Here is a 19,236-nt window from a genome sequence, read left to right on the forward strand (position 1 = left end):
CGAGTTGAAAATATCGATATATGACTGAAGTCCTACAACGGGAATGGCTTTTTATATAAAGGGGATTAGATCGAAGAGGATGATGGAGAGGGAAATTAAAGGATGAGAGCACGTACTATGGGTTGGCATATTAGATATCATAGCCGGCAGAAGAGATAGTTTGTGACCGTCTCGAACCGGCTTATATGGCCATTTTCTTCTTGTCCTCGCCTAAGTTCTTTGTGCCATGCGCTGTTTCAATCAATCAAAATATTGCTTTCTTGATTAATCATCGATCTACCCTTTTATGCCATTGCAATTTAATTTTAAAGGCTAATTAATTAAGCCCTTTTATCGGCCTCTACATTAATATATATATAAGATCGATCTTTTGGTAATAAAATATGGATATAGTAATTCCATCGATCGTTGGATAATATACATGAACACATACATACAAATATAAATACATGATTCATATATATATATATATATACATATTTATGGTGGATCACGGAGACACTACAAGAAAAACGTTTATTTCTATTTTATTTGTAATAAAAATCATGACAATTTTCTTCACAAAATAAATCAATTCTTGTCATGATTAATAATCCATCACAAATAATCGCATATGAGAGAGATGAAAATAGAAAGGTTAATTCGAGTTCGATCTCTGTGTTTTTCATTTTTTTCTTTTTTGCATGTGATGTATAATTTCTTCTTCTTTATATGAGTTTTTAAACGTTATAGAAATGCATGGCTAAACTAGTGGTTACCAAAATGAGGATCAGGTAATTTTAGGGTTTAGTCGTTGATCGAGGCTGCCTAGCTACCAACTAAACCACCATATCATCATCATGTTCATGGAGATCAAAATAGGCAATACCACCTCATATATCCTGGCCTATCTAGCTAGCTAGCTAGCGTAGAAATATATATATTATTATAAGAAAAATGATCTATAATTTGTGACGGATTATATATGAAGAATTAGAATGATTATTTACGATCAACATAGATTCATTTTGACAAAAAATAATTATTTTTATAAAAAATAACGTAATTAGCAATAATTGAGCAGCTTTCTTATAGTATACATATGGGTGTGTGTCCTTAATTAGTTTTGGGAAAGAAAGCTGCCGACCTTTGCGACATATAAATAAGTAGTATAATATTAGTAGAAAGAAATAATTCAATTATGGATTAGGTATATACTATATATATAGGTATATACTATATATATATCTAAGTACTCAAGAAAATGCGCCTTTTACAGCGCTAAAAATAGTCACAAAAGACCCCAAAAATCGCTGGGAATGAATATTATCATGAGCGATTTTTGGTGCGCCGGACGTTAGTCACAATTGTATACTCACTTATAAATTAATCTAATGATAGACCAAAATCGCTGGAAATATTCGAATATTTTCAACAATTTTTACTGCTGTAAATAGAAAAAAAATCGCCACCATTATGCTTCCGATGTTGGTTATAAATCGCTGAGAAAAAAATTTGCAACGTAATACAATTGTCGAAAATAACTATAAATTCACTGCAAATAAACTTAATTATTTGCAGCACATTGTGAGAACGCTGCAAATATTACTATATTATTTGCAGCGTTTTAAGATTACGTTGAAAATAAGATTATTCCCAGCATTTTATAATGCTGGTAATACTATTGCTACATATGCCAAAATATTACTCTCAGCGGTGAGCAGTTCACTACAAATAACTTTTCAACATCAATTTTTTTCCCAGTGAGTGATGCAGCACCGATAATTGTCTTTTTGTAAACATGCCCAGTACGTAAATGTTACAAACTTTTGGGTACCTAATTCAAATCCAACTCAAATCACAACATATATTTCCAAAATATATTTACAAACATTCCATTCATCCAAATACTTGCCATTTAACAACCATATCATTTTCAAATAATATAAATTCAATCATCCAATACAACATTGTGCTGATTCTTTCACTACAAGAAATTGTTCCATTTCCGGCGGCAAAAGTCGCCGGAAATAATACCTAAGTTAGCCGCTATTAGTTATTAGCCGCTATTTCTAATTGCCAACAGATAGTCGCTATTATAGAGCCAAGTAAAAGTTTTTCCGGCTACTTTGAGAATAGCCAGAAATACACATTATTTCCGACAATAATAATAGCCGCAAATGAATAAAATTTTGTCACAATAATTTTTGCCAAGATCCATCATCTATGGCCAAAATTATTTCCGGCTATATTTTTTAGCCGGAAATATATATTTGCGGCTACTTTTTTAAAGCCGCAAATAAATGCTGGCTTGGTTGACCTGGCCAATTTTTTTTCCGGCTATATGTTTTTTTATTCATACGTTTTTTTTTTATCTGAAACGTAAAGGTACTTGTTCTTAATAAACAAAAAAATACTATATTTGAAAAAATTCAGTTTTTGCTTGAAACATCATTCATATAACCTCAAAGTACATATTTGAAATTCACCACTGCACTGCCATTGTTTTTAAGTTTTACATAAAACCATCCAACATATCACAATGGAATATAAATTTACAAGTGAAATTTTTTCTATATGGGTTTAACTTTAATTCCATCAATCTTTGACAGCTTCTGAAATGTTTTTGCTCTATATTTCTTCATATCTTGGTTCAATCCTGTGAGAAATAAGAACAAAAAATAGATCATAAGATTTTAGAGATGTCATCAAACACAAGCTAGCTAGCATGCACAAGCAACCAGATAGAATGCAAAATGCAATAAATCAAAGTATAAGTATTCAACAATGTTGTTCATTTTTGTCGCACATATTTTCTATACCAACTATGCATGCAGATTTTCTAATCATATTTAAATCATAATTTGTAAAGGAAGCAATTGGGAGTTAAATTGCTCCTTCCAAGTGTGCGAATTGCATGAATTTATATCTAAAACATTGTTCAGTCCGCTAGCTGTTTCTTAGAGAAAACTGACATGAAACAAGCTGCCAGCAACTCTCATCATCACTTCAATCTTCTGCACGTTTTATTATTATATTATTATAGATATCTAGGTGCAATGCTACCAAATCCTCTAATATTCATGACGGTTTGCTTAAAAACAGACGAAAAAGACATTAATACTCTGTCGATCTCTGAAGTTTCAACGTCATTAAACCAGATATTGTAACTCTAATTATATAATGGGTTATTGTAACTCTAATTGGGCACATGTGCAGTGCACGTTGTGCCCTTCCTAGTGTACATCTCGGCTGAAAAGCATTGTGGGGTGTCCAAATGGATAGATAAACTTCCAAGCCTGGGATCCACAGTGGACCAAGCAGGAATGCTTACTTGAGGTGATGAAATTTATAGCTTAAACTATCAGAATTGTCAAGGTAAAACTACAATGACTCTAATATTAGCTATATTAGAAAAATTATACCATCTCAAATAGCTCTTCCTTTTTCTCCTCAAAAGACACCTGAAACATTAAGAATAAAAAACATGAATGATTATGGTGTTCACCCAAAGCAAAATTTACTGATTAGTAATATATAAATAATTTTCAACAAGTAACTAGTACAATTACAGGCCCTTGTGCAAGCATTAGTGGCATGTCAACAGTAATATCTTTCTAATCATACACAAGTACATAGAAAAAGAACAAATGAAACCTTCCCATATATTATCATCTTGTAAAGCCAATTGCAGAATGGGGTGTTCCCCTGTGCAGAGCAAAAGACTCTCTCTCTTTGCCAAGTCTGTCAAGTATAACTGAATATACAAACAGAATTGGGCATAAAAAAGATGAGCACCAAAGCTAAATAGGATAAGACATTTAACAAAAGGAAGACAATGCAAGAGGATTTGCATCAGTTAATTTACAAGAAAACTTTACTCACAGAAAGATCTCTCCCACCACTATAAACATGACTAAATGTTGGAGTGCTGGCAAGAGTCCAAACAGAATCTGTATGGACATCATAGGAGTGCACACAGCGCTGCTGACCAAGATCCCAGAGTCTATATATGAGAGCTCAAATAATTAGTTAACAACCAAAGAATATTGTGACACTCTTATATACATAAGTGCTTGTATGTTTACTTATGATGCATGATTATTTTACAGTAAGAAGATAGGTGTGATATGTACCTGATCATAGAATCAGAAGATCCTGATAGGCAAAGTCTGCAATAATGACATTTACCAGAACCATCAAAAACTTGCAAGAGAGCACAAAGTTATACTAGTGCCCATTTGCCGAGATCACTCATCATTCAACCAGTTAAGATATTCAACTCATCACTCAAGCACACCATCTGCAAAATCTTCATGTCATCGCAACAGATCTGCTTTGGAAGAAAAAAAACTAATAGTTTTAAAAAGACTTGTAAATAGATTCATTTTTAAAACAATGCATCCAATGTATCCATCTTTTTGTAACTTATCAAACTGCTAAGACAGTGCCAAAACAGAACCAAATTAATTAATCCCCATCCAAAAAATAAATGAAACAATGAAAAGACAGCATCATTCATTTTCTTAACTATATATACAAAGAAGATATACATACACAATATGGCTAAATAACACAAGTACACTATGGTTAAATTAATTCTAAGAATATGACACTTACTTTGAGAATAGATATCCTTCAACGACAAAGATGACATCTGCAATCTCTATCTCTAAGGAATTAGTTTCCTGATCCTCATAGATTAGGAGCAATATACTTCTACTACATTCTAATCAAGAAAATTGTTTGCATCAGACAGAAACAAATGAACTGCACAGACCTGATGAAAAACTATAGAAAAGAATAGTTCTATAGAAGCAATCTATAGAAAACATTGGGGACTGAACCAATCGTGAGGGCATTCCATTTAACAATCTTTGAGGCTTTCAAAAGTCGCACAGGACCACAATAATAACAATCAGCAGGGGAAGTAATATGTTGAATTCATATGTCATTTGAAATATCCAAGTTTAGGTTGCTAGCAAACATCTTGTTTTTATCCATATTGAAGAAGGCCATACAACCACTGCGAGGTAATATTAATTAATGTTATCAAGAAGAATGATCCCCACCTAAGGCGAGCAAGCAATAGACTAAATAAATAAGAACTGCAGAAAAAAAAATAGAAAACTACTGCATGGAGAGGAGAGCCCCCATAGAAAAGTACTATGTAGAAGTACACGAGACCAAAGCTACTGCATGGAGAGGAGAGCCCCCATTATGGGGATAAAGAACATATGAAAGTTGGCAGCATCTTCTTGGTTAACTCCCACTGCAAGAATTGCACCATATGTTAGAAAATGAGCTAAGAGAATTGTTGGGGACCCAATTCGTGGGTAAAAACAAATATTTCCATTTCAAAGATACGGGCAAAGCTGCCCCTGTTATTTATTTTTGGGCCCTGACCATCTTATCTTTTCTTCTTATTCTTCTTCTTATTCTTCCTTATCTATTATTAGTTTTGAGCTTATAATAATCTTGCTTTCTAGACATAAAACTATTGGGTACGTACTTATAGAATATGAATAATATGGTTGCTGGATTTATACATAGATTTTATAAACAAGTGTCAGTTCTAGGACTGTTAGCACAGATGACTTTTCTCATATTACCTTTACTTTTCTCATTTTGATTTTTCAAGCATACACAACACAAAAAACTAAATCAGTTAGAATATATTACACATTAAGGTATTTGTTTGGATGAATCATATATACAAAGTTAAGACAAAATCAACTTTCACATGTACAGAATTTTGCTATTACATTTTAAGTATTTTGATTTTTTTTTCCCCTTCCCACCAAACATTTCTACTGACAAAGATATATACCACAATCCTCTGCATCAATAGGCAGTGCATACATCTAAATGTAAAGGGCTTTGCTAGAAGAACGCTCTGTTTTGGGGGAGTTTAATGGAGTGGTTGAATTGTGTGAATAAGGAGAGGGTATTGACAAAATCAAAACTTTCAGACAAAAATTTCAGGGCCTAGCTAGCTTTTCTGTTTCATCTAAAATTCCAAGCTCACCAACACTACTGAAAGAGTTATTGTTGCTTTGATTTAAAGAACCATTCAAAGTTGGACAGATTTTTTGTTATATGTTAAGGTCTTGGCATAGAACACAGGAAGTTAAAAGTTTATCCTGGTAACACAATTTCATTTGCACATTTATATTTTAAATCTCCTAAACTGCCCATCCACTAGAAACCAAGCAAAGAGGACAAACATTTTCCAGAATAATGTAATAATGCCACAGAAAACATTACAACCTGAGTTCGCCAGAAAATAGCATATTTAGGCATTGCATATGCATTTACATGTGTATTTGTAGGAATGAAGCACCATAGTCGCAGGCCAATCGTACAGGATTCGAACCAAATCCTTGAATACCTTCTGCGATTTTTTCCCCTTAGTTAAGCAAACAAGACAATCCATATGGCAAAATCACGAGACTACATTTTCAAATCAAAGACAAAAAAGCAAAACAACTAAACTCTTTACATCTATCAACCCCAAAGTTACAACCGAATCGAGCGAGAGTAATGTGCGGCACAGAGAAACGAATGAGAGTTAGAGAGAGAGAGAGAGAGAGAGAGTGATGGAGCATAAAAGAAACTCACCGGCGAGAAGACGGTGGCGACAACACGGCGAGAAGACGGCGGCGCTAGCAAGGAACAGAAACCCCTGTGTAGAACCGGGGAGAGAGAGAGAGAGAGAGAGAGAGAGAGAGAGAGAGAGAGAGAGAGAGGGAAAATGGGGTCCCGCGTGGGAAAAGGGAAAATAAGAAGCGGAAGGATTTAAGGGTAGAAAAGTTATTAAGGCGAATTAAAGTCGCCTTAATAAATCAAAAAGTCGCCGTAACATATATATGTAACGGCAAGAAAGTTATTATGACGATATTGAATTATAAAAACGACTTATTTGCGGCTATACTTATTCCGGCGCACTAAACTCGCCGAAAATAACTGATTTTCCCAGCTACTTTCAAAGTTGACACAAACATTTTTTCCAAATTTAAAAACAGGCTTTTTGCGACCATAATTCCATCGCCGGAAATAAAAATAGCCGCAAATAGTGTTTTTTCTTGTAGTGTTTTAGTAATCAATACATTGGCTTGGTGCATTAATGGAAGGGAATTTTAAGTAGTATAAATCGGAGCAACTAATCTCTTACAGGAAATACATATGTAAATTTTCTCTAAGTTATTCTCTCAATAAACACACAATGGCCAGCAGGTTCAGGGTGTTCATGGAAGTGGAGATCATGAAGCTTCAACACCTTGTTGGCTGGAACATCTACAGCACAGCTGCACCCATGCGACTATACAAAGGTTACGTACCCCTTCAATCAGTGCTGTGCAAACAAAGATCCAGCTAGTAGGAACAAAATAATTTTTTCAGTACATCAACATTTTGCCTTCACAGCCTCTGCATATTATATATATGCACCTAAAAATGTATGGATACACTGACAGCATTACACCAATGTTTTCTACGTGGGTTAAACATTTGTCTACTTAATTACTTTGCATTTAAGATCTAATTAAAAACTTCCTGACTCTATATAGACACATTTCAAACTTATTAATAAAAGCATAAACAGATTTCAACCTCTTCTAACTGGCAATAATACTTAGAGATTAAGGCCTTTATTGCATGTATGTTTCGGGCATGAATGGCATTCTAGGTGGGTAGTGCATATAATGAATATTTTTAACCAAACTGTCCTGTGTGCATGTTTAGAAAACCCATAAAAAAAAATTATTGCATATGATAAAGACCAAATTATGCAATGCTTGTAAAATTAAGATTATATGGAGTTGTGGTAACTGGATTTAAGCAACCTTAAACAGTTTTTTGGGTTTGATTGTCCAAGAAAATCTATAGCATCTTGGATTTGTGTTCAAGTATGAACTTTTCTGCCTGGTTAATTGACTTCCTATAAGTCATACTTTTAGAAGGAAATATCACAACAGAAACACCAATGCATTATGACTAGTAACTCCCTTATTGTTCTTTTCATCTAGCCAATAAAACTGGTCGTGCGTGTGTGTTTCCCACTATGATTTTATAAGCTTTGATCATTTGATATCTTGAAACACCTTAGAATTACAAATTGATCCTAGGATTTATGCAGCAACTCAATGAAATAATAATAGGATCACTGGATTAAAGGTGGGCAACAAATAATAACTTCTACAGCAATATATCCCTTCTGAAAACTTTAGCAAGTGATTCGTTCATTATATTCATTAATGAATATATACTGGAATTGGGTTTTATAAGTGCCATATAGCTTTAATACATATCCTGAAAGTCAGCAACTATTCTAGGGGTTATGAGAACAGGAATCCTTTGTGCGGATTCCGCATGGCACATCTCATCCACACTTTTATACTGTCCTTAGTGGACACGACCAATCATCACTACAAATTCTATGGACAGTTATGAACAAGTGACTGTCAAGTTAGAATTATTTTGAGGTTTTGCTGCCTAAAATGAATTGAAAAAGTGAATATTCTTGATATAAGGCAAATATTTGTGTATTGAAATTTGTGGGACCTAGAAGTGGAGTTTCTTTAATAGTTCAGCTAAAGAAATCTGACCACAGGGAATAACCATGTATCATATTCCATGCCAGCAAGCCATTATGTAATACCTCTCTCAGATACGGCAGACTCTTTGAACCCTCTTCCATACACTTAAAAAGTACCCCCTTTTTTATTTTTAACCTGCTCTGCCTATATTATCATGAAAGTTGGACTAGTTTTAGAAAACAAAACTGCCTACAAACTTTTCTGATCGTACCAACAGAAGTATACAATTAATGCAATGGAAAACTAGTTCCCTTTCCTTTCCATTACATGTAGCAACAAGTGTTTTAACTTGATAACTCAAATGATGTGGCATGAACTTTGTCTGAATCTTTTATTCATATATTTATTTTTTAATGTAGGTATTCTCCATCCTTATAAAAGGGCTCCAACATTCCCAAACTTCCCAATCATATCAAGTTACAATCTTATTTGATGGTATAATTTATGCCTCCACACTATTCTCCCATAAATGTTAATTGTTATGAAGTAACTATTATTGAACAAGAGTACGGGAGATCTCTAGCTTAAGACAGACTAACAGATTAAAAATATCATGTCAGATTCGGATATTTACCAGCGTAATCACTCGAGGTATTTTCAGTAGCACCCCAAACCCAGCAAGCCATTCTGCAACATCTGAACCATGTGCTCTAGAGTCTTATAAGCAAAAGTTAAAAAAAACATTACCAGAATTTATGCATGTGGTTTTAACAAAAAATCAATAAGCCCCATTAATTTTAATCACAAATTTATTCATAAGATATTGAAATCAAAGTGAGCATGATGCGCAGTCTAAGATGGGGACAGGTATCAGTAAATAATTTTACTAGCCCAGAATATTCGTTTTTGGTGAAATATGAGTTGTTTCATATTCTTGTATATGATATATATCAAATATATATGATATCCTTTCCACACCATAATAATCACCCTATAATGATAACTTACTTCCTATTAAATAAATTTTTTCACAAGTTCACGTCTTTCATGCTTGCTTCTCATCAAGAAAATATGGGGAATGATGACATCACCTGTTCGTTCAGTCACTTAAGGAATTTCTGCAAATGAGACATACACATACACATCACACAGTCCCATACTCTGATAGTTTATATAAACAAGCATCCTTAGAAAGTATCCCAACCAGTTGCGTAAGGTGACCCATCCCATTCATACCACGTACATACATGGTATTAGTTATCTTGTACAACAAGTTCTCAAGTCTATAAGTTTACCATTAGTAGGATGAGAATACAACAAATAGTAAAGTCCGTAAGCATGCCAAGAAAATATGTTATAAGTAATAAGATAGTGGTGGCTTAGATATTTACCTGTTTGATATTACCACATAGCTTAATATCATCCCATGTAGGTTGCCTAAACTATCATATATAATTAAGGATATCTCAAAGAGCCCAAAAATTAAGCTTTGCCCAACCCAGCGTGCTCCTACAAAACATATACATCTAACCTTCCATCGGATATATATATTGTCTATCCACCATTGGAACGACAAAATATGCACCCAAAAAGCCACAAAAAACCTTTTCATATCTTCTCACAAAAACCCGCTCATTGAGTCTCTCGAAGAGACTCACTAAGGGACGGGTTAGCAGTGAAGAAAGCCCTCAATAGGCAGTCTGTTTCCTCTTGTCTCTCCAACAGCTTCTGCATGTTTGCCTTCATTGCCTCCATCTCACTCTTAGAAGATTCAGCCTCTTTCTTATATTTTTCAATCAAAGCTATGTACTCTTTCTCTCGTGCCAATGAGCGTTGTCTCGTAAACTCTGGGATTACCATCTCTCCTAATCCTCTTGCATAACGTGGTCTATGACCAAGTACCTCTCTGAAGACACCCGCTGCTGCTTCATCAGTTCGTTGCTCTGGTACTAGACTATCTAGCTTTCCAACCATATCTTTCTGAAATACGACATTATGAATCGATTAACTACAAAAATGGAGGGGTAATGCTCTTTTTTTTTTCAATTAGATAAGTAGAACTAGCATTGCGGTTAGCAAATATTTGTTTTGCTGGAATATACTCACATATTTGTCTTCGGTGGTAGGTGTTACAAATTTTGAATTCTTCTTGGACCAGTGGGTTTCCTTGAAGAAGTCTACCAAATTCGCCGATTCAGCCCTCTACATGTGTGTGGAATGTGTATATATAACACATAGTCAGGAATCTGGCACAACATAAAAGTCTTCCACTGGGATTGGTAGCTTAATTCTAGTATTTATTAGACTAACCAATAAATGCTATGTTATGAAAATGAAAATGTGAAGTATAAGCTATATTGGGCAAAATAATGCCTAAACCTTATACCATTTCTTCAAGAATCCGCACAAAAGATTTGCTACCTGTTGTGTGGTTAATAACCAACCTCTTCATATTCTTCCGATTTTTAGTAGGCCATGACTTAAGAAAAACATCGAAAAAAGTTACCATTCATCCAATCAGGCCATGACTTATTAACCACCAGAATGTTACTTTGTATTGACCACAAAATATTGCATACCTTGAAGGCCTCGCTACCCCATCTTGTACATAGCTTAACCCAAACAAGGGGGCTGACTCATTTAGTCCCACTAGTTAATGCTTCATCGTGGCTGCCATAGGATAAATATATGTTATGCAATTCATGGTGGAATGCATTAAATCTCTACCGAAACTGTTTCGTTACTGTCAATCGATGGTTCTTCAATTCCCAATTAAGTTCAAAATCACCCTACATATATAATCAAATGTATGTGATGTCATCAATATTTACTACAACCACTTTCAACCCACCAACATGAAAGTGAAAAGTCTTACCTGAACACGATCGATTAACGCATCCTTATGTGCTTGGGGTACATCACTCCATCTTGTATAACTCATGTCACAGTGATGTTTAACTATCCACGTAACTCGTGTTGTAAACATGTTGGCGTTTGAACATCATGGTGCGGTTTCTCCATTATTTATCTTCAATAGCACATTTCCATACTTCTGCAATTTTTCAAATTCAGTGCACTTGGCTGGCCCACGTCCACATCTCCTTTGTGCCTAGTTTTGTACAGGCTTTGTGGGGGTGTCCTCACCTGTATGACATAATTAACAATGTCTTGTTAGAGGTCTAATGGAATTTAAAAATTTATTGTAACACCATCATATTAACTCATTTTGTATTAATAACTCCCGCAGATGTGAACTATACCGATTTGAACTCCAGCAGACTCTAGCTCTATATTGGGTGAGGTCACTCTGTTAGGCTCTATGGCGGCATCCACACATGTATGACATAATAACAATAATGTATGGTCAGAATCTTTTAGCATTTACAAATATATTGTAACACCATGATATGTATATTTTGAATATGAAAATTATTCCATAGATGTATACTACAAGAAATCAAGTTATTTACAGCGCTTAAAATCGTTGCAAAAAACTATCTAAAATGCTGCATATACTCATTTTCAGCGATTTTAAATTCCTTGCATGTTCGCCGTATTATCGCGTATTTTTTGCTCAAAGTAGCAATAAAAAAAATTTCGCAAAAATACCTTTACCAGCAAATTTTTTTCCTTGCTAATACTCTCAACATCGTTGTAACTGTCCTCATGCCAACACCATCTCCAACAAGCTTTGGTGGAATGTCGAGTGAGGTCACTCTGTGTGGCTCCGTGGGGGCATCCACTACTGTATGGCATAATAATAATGAAAAATTATCAGGGTCTGACCGAACTATCAAACCTATTATACATTCTGAATTATGTAATTGTCAATAATATGAAAATGGTCTGAACTCTACCGATTTGATCTCTATCAAGCTCCAACCTTATACTGGGTGAGGTGACTCTGTTAGGCTCGGGCTCCAGTGGTGTGGTCGCACATGGTGGCTCCCATGGATGACTTGGGAGTTGGGTAGAGTCATCAGAGCTAGCCTCGTCCACATCTCCTGGACTATGGTATGAACTAATCCGAACACTGCGTGGCCGGCGAGCTTGGCATGAATAAGGCACAAGTCTTCTACCACAGAATCCTCGGCCTCTGGGCCGACCTTGACCATTGGCTCCCACTGGGTCACCTACATTCCACATTTCATTTGTGTTAGGATCATATCTAACAAAAAGTCTAGTTGCCAAAGCATGTCAGAATATCTACCTGGGCCCATGCTCCTCGTGAACGACTAATTTTGAGATACGATTGCAATGGATTTTTTAAGAACACGACATCAAACTTGTTCTTCTTTCGAACCCAACCAGAGATGGATTAATAATGTCTGTCATCAATGTACCTCAAGAGACATGTAATACAAATATAAGCTCACCTTCTAATAAGATAATGCATTAAATTAATAAGACTTGTCGAGTATGGCTGAATATGCAGTACCCAAATATGTGGTTTATAAATGCTGGTATGGTTTAAATAATAATCAAGTCAAATGCAAGTTCATGCTTCTAACAAATTGGCAGCCGATTATTCAAATGTTAGCGTTTATAATATAGATATTCATATGTTTTGATTATGAGAATTCACCCTTACCGAATTATGTTGGCAGTTGCCTATTTTGAGTCAGACTCTTCCTCAGTGGATGGGTTCTCATTATCTGAATACTCCCAATCACCATAAGTATCTCCAGAACCAGATGGAACCATGCCATCATCAATAAAATCTGGTGAATTTCTGCGTGCACCACCCGACTCCATGTGGTCTCGTGCATCAATATGGGTAGGTTCTATATCAGTCCTACTAAGTGGAGTTGACACTGGACATGCATCACAATGCAAAAGTGGTTAATCATATGATGACTCAATCTCTTGATAGGCATCATCGTCACTTGATTCGCCATCATTACCGTCTAAAACCCTGTGCACTGGTGGAATGTCATACACATTCCTATTATTATATTTCTGCACAAAAAACCAGTTCCCTTTCGCCCTTATATCCCTAATGTAAAAACACTGGGAAGCCTGGCATGTCAGCACATATGGTTCATCCTTATACCAAGTCCTATTCATATTAACACTAGTTAAATGATCATCTACTCGTACCCCTCATTTTTTATCACCAACATCAAACCAATCACAACTGAACAAGTACACTCTACTACCTCCCATGTAGTGTAATTCCACAACATCTTTTATAACACTATAAAAATCTACATTATTAGTATCTTGGTCACCAGTTACCAACACCCTGGAATTTTGTGAACGCCGGTGAAGTTCACGAGGCTTCGTATGGAACCGTTTACCATTTATAATACAGGCAGCATATGTTGCAACCCAACGATCAGGACCGCAAGCTAACGCATACAAATTTGGGGACACATCAAGTGGATTGTTGTTACGCTGGTCCACCACCTATATGAATATCGGGGCAAATCGTGAACTTATAGTTTCACTATACATTGTCATATGCGGGTCGGGTATATTCTAAGTAGATAACTAACAAGCTAACTTACATGTTGCTTGAACCAATTTGGAAACTCAGTTTATTGCGTGCAATCAATAGAATTTGAGTTTGACACCTTGCATTTGTAGTAGTGTTCACTGCATTTATAGAACACAATGGGAGAAACAAAATTAGTCAGTGACGTCAATTAAATGGTAAGGTAGTAGGTTGTTTCGAGAAAGCACGAAGAAAGTAATGATTGCTTACTCCAAATAGGGTCCAATCTCAATGCAGTTGTTAAGCACGTACCAAATGGCTGTTGTATGGAGTTTATCGTCTAATTGCACACTATTAGCTATACCCAAGGGACGAAGTTTCTGGTTGAAAATTTTCAACCCATCTAGAGTCTCCTCTTCTACACCATCAATGTTACGGTCCGGTCGATTAAACTTCGTCTCAACATCTTAGAGATACATCGAGCAAAATGGCAAACACTCAATGTGAACCCAGGCTTCCGCTATTGAACCTTTTGGACGCGCTTTGTTCTTAACATACCGCTTAAACTTACCAAGATACCTCTCAAACGGGTACATCTACCGATATTGAACTGGACCTCCAAGAATAGCCTCACGGGATAAATGAACAGCTAGGTGGACCATAACATCGAAAAAAGATTGAGGGAAAATCATCTCCAGTTTACATAGAATGGTGACGATATCAAGCTGAAGCTTTGATAGGCGATTCACATCTAGTGTTCAGGCGCACAACTCTTTGAAGAAACTACTAAGTTCAGTCAAAGCTATCCCTCCTTAAGAACCCCCCCCCAACAGCAATAGGAAGTAATGTTTGCAAGAAAACATGATGGTCATGGCTTTTGAGCCCAAAGATCTTGGAATCACGTACATATACACAGTGTGTGATATTAGCAGCAAACCCATCTGGAAATTTAACCTCAGCAAGCCACTCACAAAATTTATTCCTTTCATCTCCATGTAATGTGTATGATGCATATGGCATTCTAGTTCGTTCACCTTTACGTTTCAAATGTAATTCCTTTCTAAAGCCCAAGATCTCTAGATCATGCTGTGAATTAGTGTTATCTTTTGTCTTACCGGGAATGTTTATTAAAGTGCCCAATATGTTTTCGAAAATATTCTTCTCAATATGCATAACATCTAAATTATATCTAAGCCGCATTGTTGACCAATAAAGTAGTTTGAAGAAGATGCTTTTCTTTGTCTAGTTCAACTCTTTTGCAGTGTGTTTTCTCTTCCTACAAAATTTTCCAAATTGAATATCTCCAAGCATTTGTAACTAAGTTAAAAGATCCGCTCCTTCAACCAATGTTAGTGGCATGCGAAGATCTTCTTTACCGTTGAATAATCATTTTCTCGTTCGCCAAATGTGATAGCTGGATAGAGATGTCGATGTCCCATATAACAATGTTTTCTACCATACTTCAACCAATTGGAATCTATACTTGCATTGCAAGACAGACATGCCAATTTCTCTTTTGTTGACCACCCAGACAGATTTTCATAGACAGGAAAGTCATTGATTGTCCACAACAAGGCAGAATGTAACATGAATATTTCCTTAGTGGATGCATCATATGTAGGTACCCCATGTTCCTAAAGTTCAAGTAACTCATCAATTAACGGTTGCAAATAAATATCAATGTTATTCTTGGTGATTTTGGGCCAAGGATAATGAGGGATGTCATGAAAAACAAATCTTTCATGCATAACCACAGCGGTAAGTTATACGGGACAAGAATCACTGGCCAAATGCTATAAGGTTTAGCCAGATTGTTAAAGGGATTGAACCCATCGCTTGCCAAACCGAGCCTCACATTGCGAGCATCTCTTGCAAACCAACTATGAGCTTGATCAAATGTCTTCCAAGACTCAGAATCAGTAGGATGTCTCATACTAGTCTCATCGGTGACCCGCTGCTCTTTATGCCATCTCATGTCACCCGCTATCTTGCTTGACACAAAGAGACGCTGCAATCTTGGCTTCAAAGGAAAATACAGAAGCGCTTTTTGAGGGATCACTCGTGACAGTGTGTATTTGGCATCCATCACAACGCCTTACAGATAGGACACTCATTAAGATTAGAATTTTTGTTTCAGAATAAGATGCAATCATTAGGGCATGCATGTATTTTGTGGTACGTGAAACCCAAACCTTGCTCCAATGTCATTGTCTCTTTATATGATTGTAGCAATTCAGCATCAGGAAAGGCTAACCGCAAAAGGCTTAGGAGCATATCAAAAGACTTGATTGACCACCCACCAAATGTTTTAATGTGTAACAACTTCACAACGAAAGAGATCTTTGAGAAATTTGTGTAGCCCTCGAAAAGAGGACATCGGGCATCCTCTAATAGTTGGTCAAAAGTTGAGTTTGGGGAGGCCTGTCGTATTGCTGAGTGAGTTGGTGATGTAGTGTTGTCTTGAGGAGCATCTCCGAATGTGGCTGCCTGTATGTCATCTAACATACGGTCCATGTTATCAATGTACACATCTCCACTTTCAACCACGGGATTGCCATCATCGTCAATGGTGGGGAGTATTTCCTCCTCCCCATGAAATATCCAGTGGGTGTAATTTGGATCTATCTCTTTTATGAACAAGTGAGACTCCACCTCAAGTATAGGCAATAAGAGATTATTTCAGCATATACGACAGGGATACTGAATGCAATCACTTCCCATGGCATGGTTTTGTGCCATTGTAAGTAAATTGTTAACCCCTTCAGCGTAAGCAGGTGATAGAAGTCTATCACCCAAAGTCATCCAGCTTTTGTCCATCTAATAAAAAGAATAATGAATGAGTGGTTTTGATATTGAAGTTATAATTATCATAAGGCAAGGCAAAGAAGTAACTAGCATGTGGAGCACGATAAGATTTGGGGGAAAATAGCACTCACCGATGTTGGAATGTAGTTAAATGTCTCTTGATGTCGGGGGATTGATATGGCTTGATGTCTATTATAAATTCTCAGCATTATATAATATATGTTTCATATTCAAACATCGTGTTATAATTCATTACTATAAATAGTTCAGCCAAACAATCACACACACACACACTCAATAAATACATATAAGTATGGACGGGTTATTATTTTTCTGTTATGTTTAAACTATGAAGTACTATCAGGAGGAGGTTCTGAAATACATTCAACCACAAAATTGGTTAAGAGAAATCTCCCAAGTGTACCTTTCAATTTTAAAAGATTGAAAGGTAAATCAAGTCTAAAAGAGGTAGATGGAATATAAAGTCGACAACAAAAGCCTACAACAATAGATAGTCCGTATTCATATCACATGCTCGGCTAGAATGTGAATTGTTGGCCATGGTTGCAATTGGAAACTTACATGAAAATCAAATAAAATGTCACAGTGTTGGTTTCTCGGGCTAAAATGTTTTTTAGCACATCCAGTACAATTGAAAAAACCCTCTTCAAGACCTTACACAGAAACTTCCGCATACAAAATTCTTCCTATTTACATATGCATGGCCATATTTAATGGCTAAAATGGGTATACTCCGTTCATATTGTAATAAAACCAAAATTAAAACAAACACTCATCAGAAAAATTAAAAACTATGACACAAACTCAGTCACTTGTGGTCCCCTTGTGTATGTACAACAAAAAATGTACATACAAATACAATGCAGAGCGATATGTAGGCAATAACCTCTATTGAAATACAATATATTTCTGTTACACTCAAACAGCCAAATAAATTTTTGACTTGAAAGCAAGCAACAGAATATAACAATAATCACTCAGCATTTATGCCTCCAAATTCAAAGGTTGAACCAGGTCATGAATATGAAGATGAAGATCAGTAAATAGGCATCTAAATAAGTAGTAGTAATTGAGAAGAAGCACAGTCATAATGTCGAAGTGAATTGACTCTGACTCAATAGAATTATTAAATGCTCTGGCAATCAGCTTTTGAAAATTAACCTTCCCATATTAAAAGGCAAGAATCTCATAGAATGGCCTAACTCGTATAAACTCATTAATCTACAAATATTGGGTGATCAAATGGAGGCATCACAGACTTGTCTGTTTGTTCAAGGAAAAACTGTTTCAGAAAACATGGATTTGCCTTCATCTTCTTTAAGAACAGAGAAAGGGGAAACTGAAAAAATGACTGAGAAGGGTCCAGTTAGTCTAATGGACAAATATATTTAGTCCACAAGCTGAGATTTGTGGTAGAGATGGTGCATCTCAGGTTTGTGGGATTTTGTGAGATATTTATATAAATTAGTACCAAAAATTTGGTGAAAAATTAACACATTCTTCAAACCTTGATCTTGAAAGCCAGTATGGCTGTCTAAATTATTAAAGTTATTCTATCGAATCCCACTCAAACAACAAAAAGCATTAATTTTTATCAAAGTGGAGGACCAACCTGGTTTTAGAGAGTGAAAATCATGCTTACAGATAGCTTACTACTGTCATACACTTCCAGTTTTTAGACATTTGGTAATGTTTTTCCTTTTTGAGAAACACAACACCTATACTCTTTTTTGTATCCCTTATTGGCATGCTATTACAAGTGAATCTACATCATAAAAAACATGCTATGTTATGATGAAATGACTTACAGTATTCTAGATAAAAAAGTGGCTTTGTGCATGTTTTTTTAAATGATTATTCTAACACATAGAGTCGGATATTTATTATTGTTAGTTACTGCACCCATCCATGACAACCCTCACATGTTTAAATATTCTATATACATTTTAACAGCACGAGTATATTTCATAACGAGCCTATAGCCCTCAATAGGTGGACCATTCTTCATGCTGCATTACGTCTCATGTAAATAGTAGGATTATACATACTCACTACTAGAACAAGCCCACAAAGATGTATATCAAATATATCATAAAATGGAGCACTAGTATATAAACTCATATCACTAACCCTACATGAAAGTAATAATCATTTGGCAGGAACATCAAAGTATAACTAAGAAATGAATTAAGGAAATGCACCCAAAAATACACCACCAGCCAATCTCATGGAAGTCGTGTCACCTTCAATATATTTTCAAGGATAAGGGAGAAAGAGAGGTGATGGTATAGCTAGATTTTTGGAGATTCAAAAATCTGTGCATTATTTAAAGAAAAGAATATGATAAATTTGCAATGCTTGAGAAAAATAAAACAGTTTTTAATAAAAAGAACAAAGAGAAATAATAATAAGTAATAAATGCATGGGGGGTTTGTGGAAAGTATTAATTTAACACAA

At 35.6% G+C, this 19,236-nt stretch overlaps 1 long non-coding RNA gene across 5 annotated transcripts; it reads right to left on the reverse strand.

Annotated features, from left to right (window-relative positions):
• Nucleotides 1–9,853: 9,853 nt before the first annotated feature.
• LOC122298375 lies at nucleotides 9,854–18,718 on the reverse strand. Of its 5 annotated transcripts, XR_006239400.1 has the most exons (8): nucleotides 14,224–18,718; nucleotides 12,727–14,114; nucleotides 12,374–12,649; nucleotides 12,126–12,261; nucleotides 11,777–11,833; nucleotides 11,096–11,660; nucleotides 10,623–10,718; nucleotides 9,854–10,496 (listed from the first exon to the last, which is right to left on the reverse strand). It is a non-coding gene; the product is annotated as an uncharacterized LOC122298375 (long non-coding RNA). The 5 variants fall into 5 exon arrangements; XR_006239402.1 differs by having other exon boundaries at nucleotides 12,374–12,640; nucleotides 12,727–18,718; XR_006239403.1 differs by having other exon boundaries at nucleotides 12,132–12,261; nucleotides 12,727–18,718.
• Between the last annotated feature and the right edge of the window lie 518 nt (nucleotides 18,719–19,236).

This window comes from Carya illinoinensis, chromosome 16 (genome assembly GCF_018687715.1).
Source record: "Carya illinoinensis cultivar Pawnee chromosome 16, C.illinoinensisPawnee_v1, whole genome shotgun sequence".
Lineage (NCBI taxonomy): Eukaryota > Viridiplantae > Streptophyta > Magnoliopsida > Fagales > Juglandaceae > Carya > Carya illinoinensis.